Source organism: Myodes glareolus, chromosome 17 (assembly GCF_982192425.1).
Source record: "Myodes glareolus chromosome 17, mMyoGla1.1, whole genome shotgun sequence".
Taxonomy (NCBI): domain Eukaryota; kingdom Metazoa; phylum Chordata; class Mammalia; order Rodentia; family Cricetidae; genus Myodes; species Myodes glareolus.
Genome location: NC_142042.1, coordinates 24,072,823 through 24,099,200, shown reverse-complemented (window position 1 = coordinate 24,099,200; position 26,378 = coordinate 24,072,823). Strand labels below are relative to the sequence as shown.

Genomic DNA, 26,378 nt, shown 5'->3' with positions numbered 1-26,378 from the left:
TTTTTTTATTGTGTCCCAGATTTCTTGAATGTTTTGTGATGAGAATTTGTTGGATTTGCTGTTTTCTTTGATCAGAGCATTTATTTTCTCTATGGTATCTTCAGACTCTGAGATTCGTTCTTCCATCTCTTGCATCCTATTGGTTATGCTTGATTCTGTAGTCTCTGTTCATTTACCTAGATTTTCCATATCCAGCCGGCCCTCGTTTTGTGTTTTCTTCATTGCCTCCATTTCAGTTTTCAATTCTTGAACTGTTTCCATTACCTGTTTGATTGTTTTTTCTTGGTTTCCCAGTGTATCATTCATGGATTTACTCATTTCTTCGATCTTTTTGTTATATTTTTCATCCATTTCTTTACTCATTTCTTCAATCTTTTTGTTATACTTCTCATCCAGTTCTTTAAGGGAGTTATTCATATCCTGTTTAAGGGACTCTATTGCTTTCATAATGGCATTTTTTCCCACTTCTTCTGAATTAAGAGGTTCAAGTCCTTCTATTGTAGGGTCATTGGGTTCTGGTGTTTTCATGTTGTTTTTTAGATTGTTGGAGGAGTTCTTGCCTTGACGTCTGCCCATCTCTTCATTCAAATGCTCTCTACTGGATCTTCTAGTACCAGGTCAGGTTCCCTTGTTGGGCAGGGACTTCACTGACAGAAGGCCTACTTTTCCTCAGGCAGTCTATTGAAACACAGGCACTCCCTACTACCGGGTTGCACTCACAACCCAGGCCCAGCGAGCAAGGGAATTGCTCTGGGGAGATCTTGTGGCCCCAGAGGCAAGGGGGGAAGAGAGGAAGGTGTGCCTGAATAAAGTCTAGGACAGGAGAGCTCTGCAGGGAGGAGCCACCACTGCAGGGTGACCAGAAAGTCAAGGGAGGTGGGGAAAGTCTGAATTCCTCCTAGCCGAAGCCCTAGGGCCAGGAGAAAACTCAACCCTCCTCCAATGGAAGTCTGCTAGAAGTTCACTCTCTCTTGCTGGCCAGGAATGTGATTGAGCTGAGACAGGACTTGCCTGTCGTCAGGCAGGCTATCAAAGCACTGGAACTGCCCCTGCCGGACTGAGCCCACAGCCCAGGCCCAGCGTGCAAGGGAGCAGCTCTGGGGAGATCTTGTGGCTCCAGAGGGGAGGGGGGGAAGAGAGGAAGGTGTCCCTGGATAAAGGCTGGGACGGGATTCGGGAGAGCTCCGCCTATTTTCATTTTTTTTAAACAATCTTTTTATTTTACATATCAACCACAGTTTTACCTCCCTCCTTTCCTCCTGCTCCCATACCTCCCCATTCCACTCCCATTCATTCTTCAGACAGGGAAAATTTATTTTTAATACAGACGAATCACTTTTGCATTTCTACCAAAATGTTTGGAACTTGGTCTGTGTCACTGTGGAAAAATGCTTATGTTAAATTTTAATTTAATTTTTTTTAAGTTTAATCATTCTAGTTTGTCAAAATTACTTTTTTTTTCTTTTAGTACCCAAGGCTTCATGCCTCCCAGGCAAGCACTCTGTTTGGCTCTAGACCCAGTAGTACTGTTCATTTATTCAAAGCCACTAATGAGGTTGACTTTTCCTTTGCTTATTTGTTTACTTCAGCATCTCCCCTTCATGTTTGAAATATCTTGCAGTATCTCATTACTTTTGTGATGTTGCTGTTTAGAATCATGTCCATATTTAAATGAAATTTTTATTTCTTTGTTGTTTTAAATTTTTAAACTCATGTGTTCTGTATAAAATATCTTATCAGATTTATTATATGCATATGATACATTTAGTATTTTATTTATCTCAGTGCTGTCTTACAAAGAACAACTGTTTTTAATTTTAATCGAGATCAATTTATTAGCATATTTTATAAATGTTCATTTGGAATGTCTAAGATATATTTGTTCAATTTAAGATCATAATGATTACCAGCTATGGGTTTTATAGTTTTAGATTTTACACTTTGATCAATTTTGAATTAGTTTATTTACAAACACATGTTCACATATAGATCTTGCATTGATATATATGCAAGTCAATATGTGATATGGCCAGTCAACATGTGGTTAGCTGCAACCACTACACAAAACAGGATAAACCATTCACATCGCAGGTGGATGGGTATGTGGATATGATTTTTTTAAGCATCACAAAGCAAGACAAAGATTCAGAAACTAGTTCATGTCACATCTGTTCCTTGATCTGTATTACTATGTATAAATTCATCCAGCTACCACTCTGTTGTATACATTTGTGTGATAATAACCCCAAACCTCTGTTTCAAATAGCAAAGAAGAATTTGAAATTTTTGTCACCTACAACAAGGCAAAATAGCCAAGGCTAAGAATGCTCAAAGACCATGATGGACAGATGCAATTTTCAAGGACGCTCCTCTTTGGAAAGAACACAGATAGATGTTACAGGGCTCACAAAGGCTAATGTGGCAAAAAGACAATTTGTCTTATTTCTCATGTTCTTCACAGCTCTTTCTCAGCAAAGGTTTCTTGTACCGGTTACATGTCTCATTGTTCAGGTCAGACTTTAAAGTCCTGGTCGCATTAATTCAATAGTGAGAGAACATGTGGAAACTCCCTAATGCTGTCTACCTGCAAAACAAAGACAGTGCATCACTTTGTGTTTTGTGCCTTCATGACACTGACAGTTTCTGGTCTGTTTGGTCATATACACATGGAAAGCAGGAAATTAAAGTGATAAAATTCTCCACAAATTTTAAATTTCTTTTTCATTTTTCCCTTTTCAAAATTGTAATCTGAGAACCATTTTCAATTCTTTTTAATTTTAGACACATAGATACAGGGGAGATTTTGTATGGGGGAACAAATCATCAATGAATTGAATATATTGGGTCCAGACACATGAACTTATTTATTAAGTTGAAATCATCTTGTGCGTTAAAGTCCAAGATGGGGGGAAGGAGCAAGAAATATTGTTTGTTTTAGGTATCATTATCATTCGTCACTCTTAAATAGGAAATGGGAAATGTAGCAAGGTGAAGTTACCTTTGGTAGAGCAAGTTCTATATAGGTACATAAAAAAAGATTTATCAGAAAAATGGTAAAACCATAATTCACAATGAGATCCAGGAATACCAATACATGACCCTTGAACCATCCCAGGGCAGAAGAGTGAACTCGGTATTTTCACCTAACATATTTTTCTTTTTCATAAAATTGAATCATTTATTTATTTTTTTTGTTCCAGAGCCAGGATCTCTCTCTTAACTGTGACAATGTGAAAAAGGAAGGTGATCGCTAGCTCCAATCCTGGGAGTCAGTGGAGGAATCAAGAGAGCCAAGGAAGGCAGGGTGAAGGCTATTACCCCCTGAATATGTGGCTAACGTGGCTGTGTAGTGGGTCAGAGAGGTACAGAATAGGGGCTTAGTTAGGCTCAGACACAGTGAAGCAAGCCAGGACATCTGAACTTAGTTAAGAGACAGAAAAATAGAATAGCATCAAGCAGGAATAATTAGTGCAGGAGATTCTTACAGCAAATTATAAATTGAATATATTTAAATCTACTACTGTTCTCACAGTTTAGTTTTAATTTCTTTGTGTGCCTTTCTAATAGAGAAAGAGAGCAATAATAAAAACTAGAATTTTAGCCATTTACTTTACTTTACCTTTCTTAATGTCTGACAATATGAGAAATAATATAAGATTATGCTTTATTTTAAATTTATCCTACTAAGATTCACTAGTTATTGTTAAAGAAAGAGACAGGATCAGGCTTGTTTACAAAATGAACTATTTTTATTCTGGTGTGTTCTTCCATGTGTATTCATCTTTTCATTGATCCTTCACACATCAATAGACTCACCTAGATACACACACATAAACATACTTCAACATATAAAACGACAATACATCAGACAGTGTTCATTCCTGATCTAAATACTCTAAACTCAACTATACAGCAAATTGAATCTTTTGGCAGGAATTTAGAGAGAAAAAGAATGCTATAGATTCTAGTTTTAACTTCCGATACACTGCTCTCTTCCTTGTAAGCCACAGTGGGGATGGGGAAGGCTTTCTCTAGGAAAACCAGATTTCGTGTGACTGACACATACTACATTTTTAATAGAAGAATGAAATGCATTATTCAGAACTCAGTGTTGGCCAGTAGTTTCAGCTCAGTCGCTGATCTTTCTTCTTCCTATGCATCCGCTGTCTGAAGTTCAAATTCGTTTTGTAATCAGTACTGGTGGCCACTATATTATTTATTTTCCTAGGTATTTTTGTGTCAGCAAACTCGCATATGGTATTATAGTATTTCATAGTATATATTAATGGAGACGACAATTACGACTCAGAATATATTTTTGAGCTATCTCAAAGAATATCTAAACATATCTACTAGTTTTTATTTTAATTTTTTCCTTTGATTGGTGAGAATAAGATCACATTTATAGAAGTAAAGCACCCTATCTTCATGAAAGAGTGCAAAGGTAAGGATTTACCACTTAACAGCATGTAGGGTCCCTAATATGTTTTTGAAATCCTTGATGCTTGGGGATGATTCATACAAAGATAATGTTCTATTGCTATTCTTCCAAAATTCATGTTCTCTGCTTTCAGAATCAGACATGTATTGTGGCCTGAACCAACAGAGTGTACTGTTAAGAGCTCAAAGGCTAGATACAGTTCCATAGTCTTTACCCTTCCCAGAGGCAATATTTATCATGCAGATAATTTTTAAAAAATTAGCAATGACCATGAAGTCAGAAAATTCTACTCCAGGGACCAGTGATATGGCTCAGTAGGCAAAGACTCTTGCTAACCAGTTCTGGCAATCTGAGTTTGATACCCAGGACGGCATGATGGAAAGAGAGAACAAGCTGTATTAAGTTTCTCTCTGATGTCTATGTGTATGCCAGGTAATGAGTGCACCTCGGTACAGTCAATTAATAAAGCTTAATTTTCACAATGGGACTTTGTATTCCAAATCTATCTTAGATTTACTTGTTTTTATCAGAATAATTTTGTCTGTATCTTATCCGACCATTATTTTTGCAAAAGAAATTATGTTATTTCCCCCACTGCAAAGACTCATATGAAATAACAGGTCTTAACTTTGTGAGTATATTGCAAAGTCCTTTATGAGGATAAGTTTTATACTTATTGTTATTGTCTCTGTGGTTTTATCCTGAAATAATGACCTCCACCACTTTCAGGTTGTTTTCAAGATGTAAGCTGAAAATAGTGAGCTGTTCCTGGTGTAGATGTTCACCTTACTAATATACGATAGCATTCTAAATCATACACAAACAATATGTTAGAAGCAATTAAAACAATTGAGTCAACTTCAAATCATGTAATCTGTGTAGACATGACATTTTTACTAAAATAATACAATCTATAAACCACTTGGTGTTTACATATAGCATTGTGCTTATTCCTCTCATCATGGTGTCTCTATGTTCATAACCTGAGCAATTTGTAATTAGGACAATAATATCTAATGCACAAGGTTTCAAAGTCTATAAAAAGGCAACATAAGCAAAAAATTGAATGATAATTGAAAATGTGTAAATATAGTTCATGGGCAACAATATTAGGGAGTAAGTCATCACAAGTTAGCACTAAGAAATTGATCCCAAAAACTACTAAAAAATTTAAAAAAGTGAAAGACATAAAGTTCACAGGGAATGAATTTAAATTGATTAACAGATTATGGAATTTTCTTTTTAAAAATTCATTCTACAGCATATTTTCCCCAAAAAATAACTCTATAACAAGTAGAACTCTTTTCTTGTTTTATATTCTATTATTGATATATAGATGCCTATTTATTTTCTAATGAGAGACAGAAAGGATATGAATTCAGATGGGAGGGGATCTGGGGAAGATATTGGACAAGTCGAAGGAGGGGAAACAGTAATCAGAATACATTGTTCAGAAAATCTATTTTCAATAAAAGAAAAATAGGAAAAAAAGTAAAAAGTGAAAGTGAAGTAGCAGTCAACACAGTAGCAGAGAAAGAAAAGAGAACATGGAGGCAAAGGTAGAGGACACAGAGTGGAGAGCAGAGAGATCAATGCTGTTTAATATCAGGGGCTGCATCTGGGCTCCACCCCAGCACCTTCCATCAACGTATGTGAGTCTTAAAAATCCTCTGTCAGAATATTTCTTCATTACATTTTCTAGTCAATGCACACACACAGAAAACACACACACACACACACACACACACACACACACACGCAAATAAACTACATTGTCATATGTTGATCCTAGTCTATTAAAATTGAAACATTTATAGCTAAATTTGAGTTTTCTGTTATTGAAGTGTTTCTTCTAGTTGAACTGAACATATATGTTTAGGATATACTTAACTATACATATAAGTATAACTATGGACACACATGATTCTGAAACAACTGCATCCATGAAATGGTAATTTTATTTATCCAGTTGATTGAATATAAAAAGTAAAGTCATGGGGAATGCCCCTCTGTATGCTGTGAATATATTTTATTATCATTGGTTAATAAATAAGCTTCTTTGGTCTATGGCAGGGCAGAATAGAGCAAGGTGGGGATTCAGACTAAGAGAATTCTGGGAAGAGGAAAAGCCAGACACAGTTGCCACCCAGATGCAGAGAAAGTAAGATGAGAATGCTGCACTGATAAAAGGTATCAAGTCATGTGGGTAAACACAGGCTAATAGAAATGGGTTAAGAACTAGACAGAAAAAACACTTGAGCCATCAGTCAAACGATTTCATAATTAATATAGTTTCTTTGTGATTATTCGGTCTGGGTGGCCAGAAAACCAAAGTACAGTTTTAATTTACACTAAAGTAACTCAAAATATTGAAGAAATGTAGACTTTGCAAATGTTCTTGGAGTTAGACACTTGCTCAACAGGAACAAAGAAGGGTGTTCTGGTTACTTCTCAGGGAAGCCCAGGTCTTCTCCAGTCTGAGTGATTAATGACCTCCTGACCACTCTACGAAGATGAAACTCTAGACTTCTTGGTAATACTCTTGAATCACTGTATCTAGTTCAGTTTGTCACAATAGCTAGATGAATGTCTAGCATATTAAAAATGATTAGTTGTTTATAATTACAATAACCAAATGGAACAGTAAGTACAATACTATTTAAATTTTCAGCAAAATGTAAAATTCATAGAAATAACTCCAACAAAATTTATTTAAGGTCACTTTCCCAAACGCTTTAAAATCTTACTGAAAATGATATCAGTAAAAATTGTTGAAAAATAATCCTTCCAAACAGAATTCTACAAAAGCAACAAAATGGTCAAAGGTGTTATTTTTTGGATTCTGAAAATCGATCAAAGGCTCTCAACTACTTGGTGTCACATCTCCATAACTTATTGATAACACTGAAAAGAAACAGCTGGCACTCTGAACCCAGCCTGGAGCCCACTGCCAAAAGTAGAAGAGCACAAGTATTCCTTCAGAAACCTAAGTCTCAACGTGTCTTAGCTAGTGAATCTTAACAGAAAATGAGTAAGACCTCATTTACAAAACTGTATTTTATCCATTTTAGTTGAAAAAAGTTCCTGCCCTAGGGAAATTTGTTAGAAATAAGTGCAATTTATAAATAAGTGTTTTAACACATCAGGTATTTGATTAAGTGGACAACAGTTGAGGCTGACCAAATGGTTCAGTAGAAAACTCAAAATGGAGCCAACAATAGCTTTGCAATAGATCTGTTATATTCCTGGGAATCCAAAAGCACACAAAGATGTAAAGGTCTCTCCATGCTTGTCAAGGAAATATCCAAGCTTGTTCATGTTCAGAGGCTCTCTGCAAGTAGGAAATGAAGGGTAAGACAGAGATCATCTGGAAAAACCAATGACTTAACTGAGCAGAGAGTTAGATATCCTTACATAATGAAGAATATAAACAGTATAGAATCCATTCTGTAAAGCTGGTTAGCAATCACCACCATTACAAGAAGAAAATCTATGTTTTAGAGTGTTCATATGCTTTACAAATAAGGCTTTCACAATTGTGTGCCATACAGAGGTAGAAGTATGATTCATAGGCAAAGGGAAAATCAATCAACTGGAAGTTTTCTGTATAGCCAGATGTTAAAAAGTATCTAAGACAGTGGCCAAAAATGTAACATTGAGGATTTACACTTCCCTATATAAGAACTTAATAAAATTGAATGTAATTAGTGCCATTAGAGCATTGATATATATGAAATGTAATATGGGTGTAGAGACGGAGAAAACTATTCATCTGTTGTTGACTATACAACAGTTAAGTAGGAAAAGAGGGAGGTTTGTTAAATGATGTTAGATCCATTATACCCTATAAAATAAATAATTTTAACTTCACGTTCATTTTAAAAATAAATGAGTTGAATCATAGGCCTAAAAGTAAATGCTAAATAATCAAACTTCAATAATCTTTTGAGAGAGGCAAAGATTCTTACTTCATAAAAGATTACTTCATAACTTACTTCATAAAAGAAGTAAAAGTTAAAAAAAGCAAAAGTTAAAAAGTTAATAAAGATAAAAGAAGCAAAAGTTTAAAAAATTTTGGTATATACAAAGTATATGGAGTATAATAGAGCTATTATACATACATATGTCATATGTGTATATATATTGTACATATGAAATATATATATATACAAAGGATTATTTCAGAATATATAGAACTTTCAAAATAAGAACAAAAACTAATATAACATAATTTAAAATGAACAAAATTTGAATAGACTTTGCCTATACAAAAATTATATGGAAATGATTGATCAGTGCTAAAAGTCACTTGACATTGTGAAATTTCCAACTTCCATGGGAACTCTAATTTAAACACATGTATCTAAAATTTAAATATATTTTGGTCTGGGTTAGCTCACTTAGAGTTATTATTTCCAACTTCATTCACTTAGTATTTCACAATTCGTTTTTCTTTGTAAGTGAAGACTGATGTATATGTAGCACATTTTCACTATTCACTATCCGTTGATGGGTATCTAGGCTGTTTTCATTTCCAGGCTATGATAAACACAGCTGTAGTAAACACAGAGGTATCTCTATAGTAGGATATACAGCCCTTTGGGAATAAGCCCAGGTATAATATGTGAGACCTAGTTCTAGCTTTGTGAGAAACCTCCAAACTAATTTTTATAATGACCACACCAGTTTCTATTCTTCTGCTTGTGGATATTAGCTTTGAATCTTTGCATATGTGTGCTTCATTTGGAATATCCACAGAAGTCAGGTGAGAGAGCCTATAGGGACTGTCCAAGGAGATAGAATGTGGCTTCTTCAAGGGTCAAAATGAGTACTGGAACAGGATGGGTTAAGAGGAGTGGGGTGGGAGGGCAGGGAAGGACAGAACAGTCTAGAGAAAGAATTAGAGTTGGTGGGGCCACCACGTCAGTGACAAGAAACCTCTAGTTTTGCTAAAGGTTGCATGGATAGGATGGATACAGTATAAAAGACATACATACAGATGCATGTCATTGTTTGTTCTTGTATTGTGCTTTGCACTGTTCTCCTGAGTATGACATACAGTTTTGTGTCTGAGGTCAGGAAAAATAGACTTTCTACAAGTCTTATGTGAAAACTATTAAGAAAAAAAAAAGTGTAAGAATTCACATTCACACAGAAACACTGGAAAAATAAGGTTGTTTAACAATGATGGAGTACCAGTTAAGACTGCCATCTCACTCACATGGTATACCTGGAACATGGTGGGGACTCTTGCTTCAGCTTCTGGAGGGCCTGTTGAAAGTGTGGCCTATGAGCAACCGTTAGCCTCTGTGGCACAGAACTAAGCGTACAGGAAGGGCATCAGGATGCTGTGCATAGGCTAGGCTTCCAATAGAGAAGGGAAAGAAGGCAGATGAGAGATCGGTAGGCAGAGAGTGCAAACTGCTAGCAACTGGGAACTGCTGGGTAAGCCTGGGTTTAACACTTGTCCGTGACCACTGAAACCCTCCAAGGGTGCTACCATGATGGGCTTCTGCTCCACTCCTTTCCACACACCACGTGCTTTGCTTCTTCACCAACTCTGACCTGCACACTGGCACTCCACTCTGGTTGGGAGCAGAAATGCCTAATTAACTAAGCACCAATAAGCAGAAATGATAGAAATGACTTGGCTGATGGAATCGATCCCTCTTTCTCTTCCCTCCCTCTCTCTTTTCCTTCCTTCGTCCCTCCCTCCTTTCCTTTCTTCCCATTTTACTGTTTCCTTTCCCTTTTCTATTTTATCATTTCTGGGGGTAAACCAAGACTGTGTGCATTCTGGGTTAGTGCTTAACTACTGAAGCCAGTAAACACCCAGCCTCAGCCAAGATAACTTTTAGTGTAGTGTTTAGTAGCAAAGGGAACCAAGATGTCCTCTGTACCCTTAGCAATTTTTTAGTTGGTGTGTGTGTGGATGTTGCTATAGCAAATTTGATAGATTCCTTAGTATTTATTCATTTGTGCAATTTACATTTTGTAGTCTAACATCTCTGTTCCTTCGGGTTTTCTCCACTGTTTTCTTCGGTGCTTTGCTCGCACCTCTGTTAGTGGGCCTTCCGTTCCTATATGGTATTGAGAATGCTCTATGATAACTGTCCTTTTAGTTTTAAGTGAGTGAGCTTACTAAGTAAGAAAACAGAACTGAAAGCATAAGTGGTGAGGACCAGGTAGAGAAAAGTGTCAGATAAATAACGAAACACCATGAAAGTAAGCATTCACAGCAGTCAATAGAAATAGCAGCGGAAATCCCATTGAAGATGCCAGCAAGAGCCCCACCGCCAGAGTTCCTGATGGAGCAGAGTGTCTCCTTCAATGAAGCTCCCAAGAAAAAAGACAGGTCGTAGCAGAAGAGAGATGCATCATCAAGTAGGGTGTTATGTTCACCCCTGCAATGCCTGGGAAGAGACTGAGCAGAGCACTCTCGGGTCATAAGTTTCCCTCCCCACGAAGGCATCTTTTATACCATGGGATTAACGAATAGCAACTCCTCTTGGAAATGATTTACCTTCTAGCTGTTCTCATGGACACAATGTTTTAAACTCTTATCTGCTTGCTGCTTTCCTTTATTATTTTATTTTTATTTTTTGCTACAGATTTATGAGAGAAGCCTGCCTAGGACAGGGAGTTTTGAGGACACTGAAGAATATGCTTGGGTCTGAAATGGTGGAGGCAACCCCACTTCCAGAACCAGCTTCTCTGTTAGCCGAAATAGCACATGAAAATTTACCAATATAAAATACATTGCATCTCATTATATTCCTCTCTTCTTCCAAGCACAATAGACGCTTTGGTGTGCTGTGCTGCTGATACATTTCAAGGCCAAGATATTCATTCTCCTAGCTTCAGGAATGTTTACTCTTGGCAACTTGCAACTGAGTCCCTGTCTGAGAATTGCTTTCAGCTGCAGGAAACTGCCTTGCCCTCTTCCCCAGGGAATCACACATCCAGTAACTGTTTGATGTAGGAGCACAAAGGCCTGGCCCATTGGCTTCAATTGGAAGTAATTCTGTAGGGGCATTCACACTTGAAAACTCCCTGGGGGACTGGATGGGTTGGCATTAGAGCTGGGCTCTAGTTCTCTTTCACCTTCTTCCCATTGCTGCTTCACAGTTATAGACATGGCACCCTCTGAATATCAGACACATACAAATGTCAGGTAGGTTAAGAAAAACGACCTTCCCCATATGCCGGCGTTTATGATGAGCCTCCACGTTTCCAGACAGAAAAGACTATTCTCCTTTTCCCATGTACTAGCTCACATCTAGCTAATACCCAGTGGGTGTTTCCATGGGCTTAATCTTTATGATATATTATTCTTCAGGATAGCTTTTGAGATAGGTAACCATATTTCAGTGCTGTTAAGATCAGTTAATTATATAATACTTCATCAATTTGTACCAGCTATTAAGATTAAAAAGGAAATGATTATATAAGCATAGCATACAACACAATTATTATCGTTTTTTTAACCTGTGGTTCTTTTTTTAATTAAATACTTCTCAATTGACCATGTAAAAAACAATCCTCTGAATGTGTTTATCTCCTAGCATTTATAACTATTCACTTCCAATAACAATTTAATCTCAGGACTTTTATTAATTTTCATCTTTGTGATGACTACCCATTTCAAAGCCCTGTTTAATCTTTTTAATTAGTTGTAACACTGTTATAGGCAAAATGGAGACAATGGTTATTTTGCTGCCTTGAGTTCTGGCCAAAACTATATTAAATTCATTTATTAAATTTTTATATACAAATCTCAAAGATACATCTACACTGTAAGGGGTTCTGTATCTTGCTACGAATGTGTTCGCGGTTTGAAGCCATGCTTCCATGACATTTGAATACTTCAGAAAAGTCAGCAGGAAGTTGAACAAATTGATACAATGACCGTGATTGCTCTTCACAGTGCTTATCTCAGCCACAACAACCCATCTAATCCCTGACAATCACGGGATTCCTTTCCATTTGTCTGTCCTGTAGTGACCTTGTCTGGCTCCTGTTTGTCACACTACTTTATGTGCACAGGCATGTCTCATTTCAGTGTAGAATTACCGTGTAGTTATTTTGAGAAAATTAAAAATAAGAATTAGGAATTACAATTTAAGTTAAATCATTTTGCTGGATTGTGGTGATGTAATGTAAATGGCGAAGGGAAGCCACATTTGAGTAAACAGACTCTTTCCGTACATGGTTGTTTCCACGTGTTTGAACAGTATCAGATACGTCCAGATGTCAATCACTGACAGGTGGGTGTCAGGATTGAATGAGCATCACTGTTAGCTTCATCTTGATTTCCAAAAGTTATAATGTGGAAACTTTCTATTAGGTGAAATGAAATCGGGTGTTGTTAGCATGAGACAAAGATTATCTACTGCCACAGTCAGTGATAGGACTGTGTCAGAACCAAGGTGATCAGGCTGTTAGGTCAAAGCTATAATGCCTGATGCCAATATATCATCAATAAATGAATGAATTCATCAATCAGTTACTGTGGGCTTGAGTTGTCCTATTTGTAGCCAAGTCCTGTACTGTTCAATGACAAATGGGATCTGGAGAAGTAGAAACCGGACTTTAGTTTGCTGACAAAGAGGAGAACAAAGGGTGGTGAGCTAAACACAGCATTTGAGACACTAAGAAATGTAGCTAAGATCAAAACAATTGGGCGAACTAAATAGGATTTTTGTGGAAGAAGGGAATATTGAGGGATATTTGCAATTCTGTGTATAGATTTTATTTGAAGCTATGGAGATTATCATATTCACTCAGAACTTCTAGAAGTATTTTTAAGGAAACATTGGTCATATCTGACATAGGAAAAAAAATCATCAGAAGAGACCCGTGTAAATTCACCCCTGAGAATTTAAAAGTGAGCCATTGCAGCAAGAGATGCATGGACAGGAATCCTGAGGCAATGGCTGGTTTCAAGCTGTGGCAGATTATATTACTGGCATTAATCAGGCATGTGTATCATGATGCCTTGCACACTGCTTAAGGCCATGAAGCTTTATTTAGAAAATGTAGATTTGCATTTAGTTGGTAGATTTATTTATTTATTATTCATTTCAAATCCTTATAAGTTCAGGGACTTAGTCTCTTACTAGAATTGATTTTGCTATTTTAGTGCATACATTTTAGCAGTGATATTACACATACATATTTGAGTGCATATATGTATATGATTTTAGTAGTGAATATACATATGCACACACACTTAATGATAGAGCTGAAATTGAACCTAGACTGGCCTGAATCAAAAATCAACACTATAATATGCTATGAATACTGATTTCAATAAATATATAAATGATTATTCAATTACTATACACACATATTAAGTTTTATGATTCTCAATATAGTCATTAAAAGAGGTTTTTAATCTTTCCCAAATCTATTCATATCTTTGGATTCAGAATCAATTTAGATGATTCCTAGATAAAATATTTTAATAATATTTATCAGGAAACCTTTGCATCGTCAAGAGTATGATGATGAAAAAATACATACAGGATCTGTAAGACCTGTAACAAGAGATGCTGAATGTATTATTATGTGAAAATTTGTGTTTGAAGAGTGTTATTTGTTACTATTATCCATGCATTAGGGAGACTAGAATATAAATTAATTAAAAACAGAATGATTTTAACTTATCTGAATAAGAATGAATTCACTGAAATATAAAGTGGCTATCCACTAAATCACAATTAATTCCTTCAACCTGTAGCAGGACACATTCACTTTGGATTCTGTACTCTGTACACTGTTTAAATCTATTGGAATGTAGAAGGTAGTTTAGTGAACAGACAGTACAGGTTAATGTTAGTTTGAAGCAAAATGATATTCTGTTCTAACTATAAATAAATAAAGAGAAAAAACATTTATTTCACTTTAAAATTTTGAAGAATTTAAAATTTCTTGTTCTGCCCAAATTGTCCAAGAATATAAAAATATCACTTGCAAAGAAAAATCAAACAAAACTTTGAATAAAGTCAGTCTCCAAAAGTAATGTGATGGTGGTTTCCTGATAGTTATATGGTGGCCTGCCTTCTCTCTCTGGTAAGCTGCTGAGGAAAAAGACCACGTCCACCTCTTTTTAATTACCATATCTGACAACTGAGGAAACCATCATCACCAACAGATTAACAATGAAATCATTGGGCACATACATTTTTCCAATGCTCTTCAACTGTACTCAGTAGCAAAGAATAATTTCCAGAGATTCAATAAACATCTCAGTCTTTCAGTTTTAGCCTCACAATATAAACAAGGGGGATCATCTTTAATTGTTCATTGTCCACTGCCAAGAAAATCAAGATAAAGTGGGCTATCCATGCAAGACGATGTGTAAGAAAATACCACCCTTGATAACTGGAAACAAGATGTCTAGGCTGTAACTAAAGCACCTCTGTAGACTTCATTGCCAAGGAAAACTCAAAGTCAGCTCAAGAGCCTCATTTCTTAGCTTACTGGAGTAGAACTGATAAAACATTGTATAGATTTGAGGTATTTTAACGTTCATTTTATTGACATAAAAGTTGTCTATATTACTTGGCTCATTCATACATGTATACAGTGAACATTAGTCACGTCTCTCCAGCCTTCTTGCATTTTTGCTCTCACCTCTTCCTTGCACCCTGTCCCTGCCTACATAATTATTATTCTACTTTGGGTTTACTTTCCTTTTCTTCATTCGTTTTTGACTTGTTTCTACATATGATTGGCAACATGCAGCACTTCTTTTTCTTTGACTTATTTTTCATAGCATGATTCCTCCAGTTCTGTTTGTTTGGCAGAAAATGGCAGTATTTTATTCTTCTCACTGGTTAAATAATATTCTGTTGTATCTGTATATAAGCGTATATTTATATATGCATATATATACATATATCTTTCTGTGTACATATCTCTTGATGCGTGACAAGTGTGATTCCATATCTTAGCTCTTGTGAACAGTGCTCCAGTAAAATTAGTGCTCCTTTGCATGCCAGCTTCAGCTCTTTTGCATGGATGTTCCTTGCACATACTAACTCTGAGAACCCACAAACATTTACTGCACTGATTTGGTATATAGTTTAAGAATCAATCAAATTGAGTGTACTGCAATGTAAGGTGATGCTGTGATAAGGAGGGCAACAAAGAACAAAGATCTAAGAGACTAAGGACTCAGAGGGCCTGATTTCTGAGACCGGGGATGAAGTTGATCTCAAGTGCATTTGTGACATTGGAAGCAGTCACCCCTGAGGTTCCCAATTACGTATGCTTAGTACAACACCGACCACATCAGCACCTGTGAGTATCAGAGCGAACAAAGAACTCTCTGGTTTCTTTGTCCAGCGACTGCCTCCTTCCCAGAGCATATTCTAAAAAACATCACTAGTGCTTCCTGGCCCAGGAATAGTCAGGTTCATTTACATGCTATGTCATCTGAAAGGAATTTTGCCTGCCTTCAATGTTGACTCTGTTGTGTTCCATTTCTGATAGACACATGTTGGGTCCCTAAAGGACAGGCTTTCGCACCCCCACTTGATCTGTTTTGCACTCTTGCGGTTGGTTGTTCTGAAAACAAGAACAAAAATAAGAATAAAACAATCTGTTGTTTTTAGCAATGTTTCTAAAGATGTTTACCCCTACGGTGATGAGCTTCTTGTTTTTGCTGGCTCAGCCTTCCCTGCTGAGGGCTATATATACTGTGTGAGAAAGTGGAATAAAGTGTTGTCTGCAGAACCTGAAGTTGTGTGTTAATCCCGACGTCCCTTGCTCAGAAGAACTACAGTTGGGTGCTGGCACGACAGACACAGTGTTGAATTTGTGGAGGGAAAGGCTGTAGAGACCCCCATCCAACTCTGTGTATCAACATCTAGGTCACAGGTCAGAGGTCAGGTTCTCCTCCTGTGCAGACATGCCTATAGAAGACAAGGGAGGAGTCCAGCAGTTATTAAAAATATCACCACCTATTTACACAGGTCCCATGATTAAGCACTGTTTTGTTTCTGATTTAAGTTAAATAAATTAAATTAAGTGTCTATTAAACATCTATGCACGATCTTAAAATGAGGACAAACTTTAAATCCTCCATGTTATTAAATCATCCGTGATATCACAGGTGAATTCTCCATGATATTAAATCCTCCATGATATCACAGGTGAATCAGTGATAGATTTGTGGTAGCAGTTGGCTTAGCAGTTTATAGAACCTGCAAAATGAATTTTATGTAGTTACTGTAATATCTTAACATTTTCACCAAAAATTGCACAAGCGGCCCTACTTCATATTTTCACAACAATTAGTAGCATCACTTCATTTTATTTGTCTAATCGTGAGTGATAATTGCCTTTGCAATAGAAATTTGCAATACATGATGGCTAAGATATTTAGGAACTTTTTATGGCCTACTGGATATTCCTCTTATTGACCTGCCTGTTGATGTCTTTACTTGTCACTAATCTCATATTTATTCTTTTCCTTTCTAGATTTGCAGGTTATTTAGCTATTCTTTTGTGGGGTCATGATTTGTAAGTACCCACATACTGCCCCCATTTTAATTCTATTTTCTTTTAGTACTTCGCAGTGTTTCACAGTGGAAAGGTTTTAATTTGATGAAGTTGTCAATCAGATTTTTTCTTTAAGTATTATATGCTGGGTGTTATTGGTTTCATACTGAAGAAATTTGACAAATCTGTCTCAGCCCTCTTACCAAGCAAGCACGAATACTGATAAATTGCATAGGTGGTATGCACCCTTGATATCATGTGAAATTAATAAACTTTTGCTGTTCTCATCCTGACAATACCCATCTCTGCCCTCTTATCATGAGGAAAATGCTGGATAAAATCTAATCTGAGGGTCAGTAAACAAAATAGCTGTTAAGGTCTTCTAAACACAAGTCGAAGCAGTAGAAACCTAAAGAGGCGTGACTTGGTATCTCAGATGGGATTGTGGAACAGAGAGTACAGAGGTAAAACAAGAACACTGAGAAAATCTGAGCTTCAGTTAGAAATAATTTATTCATATTGATGCATTAGGTGTGGCAGGTATATGCACCATAGCATTCGTAACTGAAAATACCAAGGGCGAAATTATGAAAACCCTCTGTGTTTTCTTCACGATATATCTGTAACTAAGTATGTTCTAAGATGAAGTTTACTAAAAAACATACTTTTTATCCCCATCCACTGCGTATGCTCCAAAACAAGTATCCCAGCAACAAGGACTGTCCTAGAACCAGTGAATAATGTCTCAGAGATTGGAAATCATGTTATCTGTGGGTTTTGAGAGATATTGGAATTCTTTCTTGTTTGCAAATTTAAATAAGGTGAACAAATAAATGCCATTTACCGTGTGCTGCATTTATGACTCGAGCTTAACTGTGATTGGGTGCAGTCAGACCAGGATTTTCTGCACATTAAGCAGCATAGTCACTAACTCATAAACAGCATCCCATTTCTCAAAGAAGAAGATATCAACCAATATCTCTCGAGGTCAGTAGCTTATATGAACCCAAACTTAGTCTAGCTGCAATCTATTGCCACGATAGCACGCAAAAATGCTATAGCTAGAGAATCTTTGATCTCTGTCTATCCTGCTTGCATATTTGTGCTGGTTAACGTGTTTTAGAGTAGAGATTCAAAAATGACCTTTTCCTTTTTATTCTGCAAGCAATGTTGTTGTTTATTTGTTTCTATAGATGAAACATCAAAATGCAGAAGCTGATGTGTCAAAGTGAATGGAGACAGCATCCAACACAAGGCAGGCAGACTGTGTTGTGTTTTCCTGTTGGTGTTGCAGCAATATATTGATGTGTGCACCATGGCCAGGGCCATGTTTGCTGAGTACCAGAGTCAATAGTTGCTCAGCATCCTGTGTAAATTCCCATCACTACTCCTCCCCAACTTCTTCACCTAGGCAGCAGCATCTCCTTTCTGCTCACTTCTGTTTGGTATTCAGGTTAGGGATTTTTAAATATATGCAGAGGCAGAGATGGTATATTGATTCCTAAAATTCATATATCACCCTTGGCAGCTAATGACGGCTGCCTATAGCTGCTGCAGCAAAGGATACACAGTAAATCTATTGGCAGATTTTTCTCTCAATTTTTTGAGTGATTGGAATTAGGAAATATTTTCAGTTCTAAGGAATCAACTAGATAGTTCACCCAATGAGGGTAGGGAAATTACATGAGATGCCTGCCAGTGGTTTGAAATTTTTATGGAAATGTTATGGAGAAAGAAGTTCATGCTTCACATGACTGCCTGTTATAAGGAAGCTTCTTCTCCATGCTTGTTCTTTTACACTTAATGTCCAACCCTGTCTCTTTAGCTTTCTACATAGTATTATTTGGCTTTATAATATTTGTGTTCAAAATACAATAATTTTCTTAAAGCAAGCAAAAATGGAAACAAATCTGCCCATGGCACTCAGCATGTGTTTTCAATTTCAGACATGCTTTTTGCACGTGGTTTTTCGTATGTAAAGATGACCTCTGGGTCAGACCTGTCAGATTGCCTCTATCTCACATCCCTGAACTAACTGCAGCCTCTCACTTGGCATGTTGGTGAAAAAAGCCCTGCTTTTCTGCTCTGCCTTTTCAATAAGCCCGTGCTTTCCCTTTGCATGCGATGTAAATGAAAACCATGCTTCCCTACCAAACCACTACCCTGTATCAAGCAGACATATACACCCTGGACCAGCGTGATTATTATCTTTATATTATAATGCAGCCCTACAGCTGATGACCATATGAACCAAACTAAAGAACAAACTTGCACAATAAGAGCAATTTGATAAGTCTGTAGAATTTGATATAGTTTGTGATTTGTGGTTTATGTGTATAATAATTTCATATTTCAAATTCTTCGACTAAGCAGTTTTATACTTTTAATGTTAATCTATTAGTTCAAATTCCATCCTTAGATTAGAAATCTTCAATTATGCATAGCAGTTTAATTTGCTAAATGTTTAATGATATACACATAAATGAACAAACAGAAAACTCCAGCAATGACAGAGAGACCGCCACAAACCTTACAAATATTTGTCTCACTGAATTGGAAATGGAGATTACTGTCTGAGCATTGGAGTCTCATGAAGCCATCAGTCAGATTAACGCAGAGTATGATCAGAGGAAGTTTAACTGGTGCTGTGTAAAGGCAAAATAGAACGATCAGCCCAGAATTCTGGAACTGATTTAGAAAAGTCTTTATATTTTCAGGATGTGTTAAAAAAAATATGAGTAATTGGTGACCAGTGTTCTACATTTTGAAATCTCCTAATAATGTAAAATGTCAACCACCCTGGGTCTCGTTAAACGCAAAGGTAATGATTGTGAGTAAAGGATTTTTAGTTTCTTATTTTAATGTTTTGCCTACAGGTATGTATGTGCATTGTGTGTGTGTCTTTCTGGTGCTAGGGTCATTGATAGTTGTGAGCCACCATGAGAATGTTAGGAATTAAACCTGAGTCCTCCATAAGAGCAGCACATGTTCTTTACAACTAATCTTACTGTCTGACCCAGATTGGGGATTTTTAAAGACCAAGTGGTCTCAAAACTAGCTCTAAAAAATGACTAGCAATAATGAATATTTTCTTCTTGCTTTATCATGCATGCCTACTTTATTAGCCAATGTTTGCTGATAAATTTTAAAGTCTAGGTTTTCTATTATATATCATATGAGTGATCAGTTATGATTAACTATAACATGTATATTGCTATTACAAAAACTAGATATTAAACTTAGATATTAATTATTGAAATTTTTACTTTCAGTGTTTGGTAAAAGACAAATATCTTCATGTATCTGAAGATCAATTCCAATCCATCAGACAAGCTGAAGGAATTGGTTTTGCTGTCTAAATAATTGCAATGATTTCATTATAGTTACATTCAAATATGAAAGAGTACTTGGGCAACTCGAATTCAGGTTTATAAGCAGGTCCGACAGGAACCTTATTCACTTCAGTTTTCTCTCAGACTAACAATGATGTCTTCTTCTATCTATTAAAACCAGGCAAGTCACCATCAGTCTGTGACTTCCACTATTTAACTCCTAGATAATTTATTTTGATAAATTTCAAGTTTGAAATTCCATGGCTGGCTTCTGTTGTCTTGGCCAATCCCTATGTATATACTCACGTTGTTAAATATTTTGTCTGAAATGATTTTATAGAATTCTCTGCCTTCAACTATGCAGATATACTGATTAAATCATAAATTCTGTTTTACCACAATGCCTACAGAAAATGTGTTAAATGAATATCTGCTTTCTTGAACCTAGTTCTGCTAAAGTTATCCAGTATTCTTTAATCAACCCTAAAATGATTTTTTGAATTATAAAAGATTGCTTCTTTATATGACAATTGCATTTTAAACAAAATTTATGTACCTATGGGCTAGGGGTACATCTCAGGTACAAACGCTAGCCTAACATGCTCATTTTGCCTCCCAGCACTCAAAAATAGTAATGTAATAAAATTTTTGTTATTCATTCAGTAACCTTCCTCATTTCTGAACCTGACTCAAAATTGTGTTTGTTATTGTTTCCCTTCCCAAAATATGGATGTCTAAAATGTAATTAAAGGCTCAAGTTTCACAATCCATCTCCAGTGCATTTCCATTTAACACAAAACATTATGCATATGTGATCCTCCTATTATAAGATTTTTATTTAATTTCAGAAGTAAGTTTACATTCTTTCACTCTTTCTGTCCTTGGATATTTTCCCTTATGACCACCATTTATATAAAAACACCTTCAAAACATATGGACACACTGCATGTTCTTTAGGTAATGGATTACTGTGTTTTTAAATTTTTTAATATTTAAAAATTTTATACTTGCATATACTGTGTCTTATAAATCTACACCTTTTCAACTTTTTCTACTCCCTCTAACTTTTTCTTTTCAGACTACTTTCTTTGTCAACTTCATGTGCTCATTTTAAGTTTTGAAGCCACTGCATCCATATAGTGTTGCCTGTGTGTGCATGGCTGTAGACTGCCTACTGAGCATTGACATTCTCTCAAGGGCTTTTTCCCTTCGCAGTTATCAAATGCTAAGGGATCAAATGCTCCTTCCTAAGGATTCTTTATGTTCTTAAATTATGTTTCCTCTAAGACTCTATAGAATTAGACTCCAGACTGGCCTCGAAGCTGCTGATTCCAGGACTGTCATCATCACACACATTCAGGCCCATTGAGGTTGCAATCAACAGGTGCACTACAGTGGTTCTGAGCTTGGAACTCAGACCCATAGCAACAGATTACAAATTGACCCACCTACCTACTCAGGCAAAATGCCAATCTGATTAAGACCCCAGAAATAAGCCAATCTTTGTACCATGCTTGATTGGCAGTACAGAACTAGATGGGGTGATGGGCAAAGAGCTTTCCTAAATAAAGCCAGGCTGCAAAGACTGAAAAGCCACTACTTTTTCAAAGGTACACACACACACACAAAGAATGTGAAGTAAAGGGTACCAATCTCACCAAATTGTACATCTACCAAAAATATAAATAATAAATAAAGAAAATGTTGGGTATCACTAAGGTTTATCAACAGAGACTAAAATATTATCTATAAAATAATATTTATATAAGTAAAAATTTCCAAGCTCATTATTTCTCAAATAGTGGAATAAATGATCAAAGGAGGCTATGAACAAAGATTGTCAAGTTTACAATATTTATATGGAATTAAGATAAATATTAAAAGGTAAGCAAAATAAGTAGAAGCACATTTGCATGATGCACATTTGCATGTCATGTATAAACAAAAATTAATTTTTTTAATTAATATGTGAAAAATAGACATTCAGATGAAATATGTGAGGACAGATTTTATAAATGAAATTTCTAAAATTTGCATTTAACCATATGTTTGAAAGCATTTATTAGCAAAAATATTTAAAACCACTGTGATAAAACTGAAAGGAAAAATATGTAAATATGCAAACAGGACTTGGGATTTTATATGTATCTCTCAGTAACTGATAAAGCATGTGTATGAAAGGTTAGTGTATGTTGCAATTAAGATGATCACATAGGTGTGACTTACCCTGAGGCATAGAAATGAGGACCACTGCTTACCAATATCAAATAGAAAATAAAACTATAGGAAGTTTCCTAGATGTAATTTCAGCTTAGTGTTGGTGAGACAGATCATTGGAGAAAAATTTCTAAAGTCCAGAAGAGTAGCACAGTGAAGAGGGATGCTAAAAGAAGTCTCACACTAGCTCAGAATTGAATATAATAAAGGGTTATTTATTTAAGGGTAGACTGACAAATCACAGTCCTCTGCTCGAATGGGAAATCCAGCAGCCAGAAAGAGAGGGAGTGCATGCTTTACAAAGGTATTTATAGTATAAGAGGCCATGCCCAAGTAACACTAACTTTTAGTGGGTAACTAAAAAGCTACTGACTGAAGGATTTTCCTACAGCACCTCCTCCTTTTGTTTAAATAAGAGAGTTCGCAGCCTAATACAAAATTATATACAATAAGAATAAATATCAAGTATAAAAATTGGAATTACAACCAGCATAAACAATATCAAGCAAGAAATGTGATAAATGTTTCAAAAATTATCTTATCCTAAGGAGTCTAAGTCTTGTATTATAAATAACTTGGTCAAGTCATGAGAGGAAAGTAGCGATTACTATCTAGTCTTCAACCCCACTGAAGACCAGAGAAGGGAAATAATATTACTTGAGTAAGAAGAAAGGGCAATCAAGCAACTTCCAAAATGTGCAACAAATGACAGAGACAACTGGCTACTTGGGCAATCACCCAAAGACTCATTTGCAACATTGGCTCAACCAACTTAGGTTAAAGCCTAGAGTAACTGACAGACCTTTTTCAAAATTTTCAAGTAGAAACATTTTCAAAACTATTTTACCCTGTCTTGGCAGAATTTGACAGTCTTTTTTCTTGTATCCTGCTTGCCTGTCTGGATATCAAGCATTTTTTCAGTGGTCGATGCATTTGTAATTCCTTGCCTCAAGGCAAGTTTTGCCAAGAAGAAAACAAGCTCCAAGTGGAGTGTCTTTGGTGTTCAACAGTCTCTTAGGAATAGATCAGTGCTGCCAGGAACAATCTTGTCTCACATCAACAGAACCCTAAATTATTTAAATGCAATATTCTATAGCTCTTTGAAGTGGTTGAAGATTACCTATCTATGCAGAATGCAACTCTCTATATCTAAATAACCTGATTAGTATAACTATAAATATGACAAACATGGATGACTATTGACCTATAATTCTTAATACCTATATAACTTAAAGACTAAGACTTCATATTGGAATATTAGACAATCTTAAACAACTGTGAAACAAATACCAACAATGACGTCAAAATGTACCAATATACAAAATGTCTTAAGCAGAGGTAGAAGCATGCATGCATACAATATGACAAAAATAACTTAGCCTAAGTATACCAATATTGTAGACAAAAATAAGGAACATATTCAATATAATTTAAGTTTGTGTCAATATAGAAGAATATACCAATGCAAATTTCCTATAAATAATAGCTCACAGTTTTCACTCTATTATTCAATATTAGTGTTAGTGTGAGTAAGCTCACACTACTCTTATCCCATCCAATTTCCTTTTTTTTTCAAAGAGATTCCTGAGCCTTCATAATTTTCCTCCAACCCCCAACCCTATACCAATTATAATCAACCCATAATTGATGTCCCTAACACTAAGGACAAACTTTGTTTGGAGAAGGGACATCATCTTCTTGAATTACTTCCAGCTGCCATGGGGGTGATGTTCTTTTTATGTGATCCTGTAAAAGTAAAATGATGGTTAAGCTTCAAGATTACTATCTGGTATAATTGCAAATAGTCTCTGGGTATTAGGTAGAGTTTTTCTGGGGTTCCTATTTGGAGTTCTGGCCATAATGTTGTAAAAAGGTGCACCATTTCAACTAACCAAGTTGGAACCATCTTGAGCAGCTGGTACCTAATACGGGTCTTATAGTTGCACTACCAGCATTATGACATCAGATTAACTAGGTGGAATCATTGTTGTGGGGTTCAGCTAGCTCAGTCAGTAGAGTATGAGATGCTTAATCCCAAGGTTGTGGGTTCAAGCCCCATGTTGGGTATCAGATGAAGAGTGATGTTAAAAAGATATTCCATACTAGCTCAGAATTGAATATAATAAAGGGTTTTTTATTGAGGTGTAGACTCATAGATCACAGTTCTCTGTTTTAATGGGGAATCCAGCAGCTGGAATAGAGAGGGAGTGTGTGCTTTACAACGGCATTTATAGTATAAGACGCCATGCCCAAGTGGGCAGGTAACTAAAAGGCTACTGGCTGAAGGATTTTCCTACAACAGCACTGAATACTTGTTTTGTTATCCTGAAATTATAAAATGAAAGGTATTCAGTCTATGAAGCTGGATGCCTATAAAGAGTGAAGTGATGCTTGATTCTTGTTTTATGCCATATAACAACAATTTCCATTGTTGGAAATTGTTGGAAATTTCCATTGTGCCATTATAGAGTTTGGCTCTAAATATTAAAGGATCAAGCAACAGAGAGCTAAAATGGATGAGCTCTTCTTGAATTCATTATTGGTAGTATACCTTGAAACAGAAACTGTAACCTGATGAACACATGAAATTTTATTGAAAATGAGGACCTTTATATAAGCAAGTTAAGGCACAAGCTACAGAGCTTGAGAAAGTATTACAAATGCCTAAGTCACAAATGCATTGAATTTGGAACAGGTGAATCATTTTACAAGAAATATTAAATAATCAAAATCAATGGAAACCACTAACCAGTAATTATAGAATATTTGTAAAGCCCGGGAGGGTAATTTTATGGCCAGCCTAGGCTCTTTCTGTGTCTTGAGTTAGACAAAACAGAGAGCATTTTGTCAGTATGTCAGGCTAGAACTACACAAACAGCATCTCAATAATATGGTCTTTTGTGCTACTCCCAGAGCCTTATCTTGGGAGCAGTGGCCACTGTGTTCATGACAACACAGCAACAGGGAGATTGAGGGCCAAGGACAAATGATATGGCCACAAATCTGTTCTGATGAATGTAGGTGAGTTGCTTTTAAAAATTATGACTTGTTTTGGTTGCAATAAATTTAGATGTTTTCCAGAATTTTAACAGGTTGATTTTTAAGGTTTTGTTTGAGTTCTCTATCTGTAGAAACATGTACCTATGGACTTATTCTGCCACTTTTGCAATATCTCAATATGTATTATAAGGATGTATGACAAAGAACCACAGGCAGCCAAGGAAAGTTGAGAGCAAGAGTAATAATTTTCCCCAGGGAAAACAAAACCAACTGATTATCCAATGCCAGATGGTCAACCCTGAAAACATACACCTTCAAGTAACTTTATATATTGAGGATCTTTGTCAGTCTGTCTGTCTTTGACTCTGTCTCTGTCTCTGTCTCTGCCTCTGTCTCTGTCTCTGCCTCTGTCTCTGTCTCTGTCTTCTCTGTCTCTCTGTCTCTCTCTCTCTCACACACACACACCACATAATAATAATTAAAGAAAAATAGGCTATATATTTGAAAGAAAGCAAGGGAGGAGGTTTGGAGGGAGGAAAAGAAAGGAGGAATGATATATCATAATCTTAACAAATCAAAAAGTTATTTTTAAAATCTATGTTATTTTTGTTGCACATCTAAGTTTGTTATATAAATGCTCCAATAAGGAACTTGACATGTATTTCTATTTGCCAACAGTACTGACTCTAGATGGGTTGTAGACAAATTCCTTCTCAGAAATTCATTTGCTTGACAGTACAAGTTTCTGCCATGGTTACTCCTGATTCAGTCATTAGTCTGTAAGGAAAACAAGAGAGCAGAAGCCCCTGCAGAGGCACTAGCTATCAAAGACAATTCTGAAAGTATCATACCTTTAAATTCTTACGAAATTGCTAAAC

The 26,378-nt window shown here is 36.1% G+C and overlaps 1 long non-coding RNA gene across 1 annotated transcript in view; it reads left to right on the top strand.

Annotated features, from left to right (window-relative positions):
• The window catches only part of LOC125414798 (uncharacterized), a 60,952-nt gene that overhangs the window by 16,515 nt on the left and 18,059 nt on the right, over positions 1–26,378 (top strand). The window contains exon 2 of the long non-coding RNA XR_007236376.3: positions 25,414–25,521. This is a non-coding gene — a long non-coding RNA (uncharacterized LOC125414798). The remainder of the gene's footprint in view (positions 1–25,413; positions 25,522–26,378) is intronic.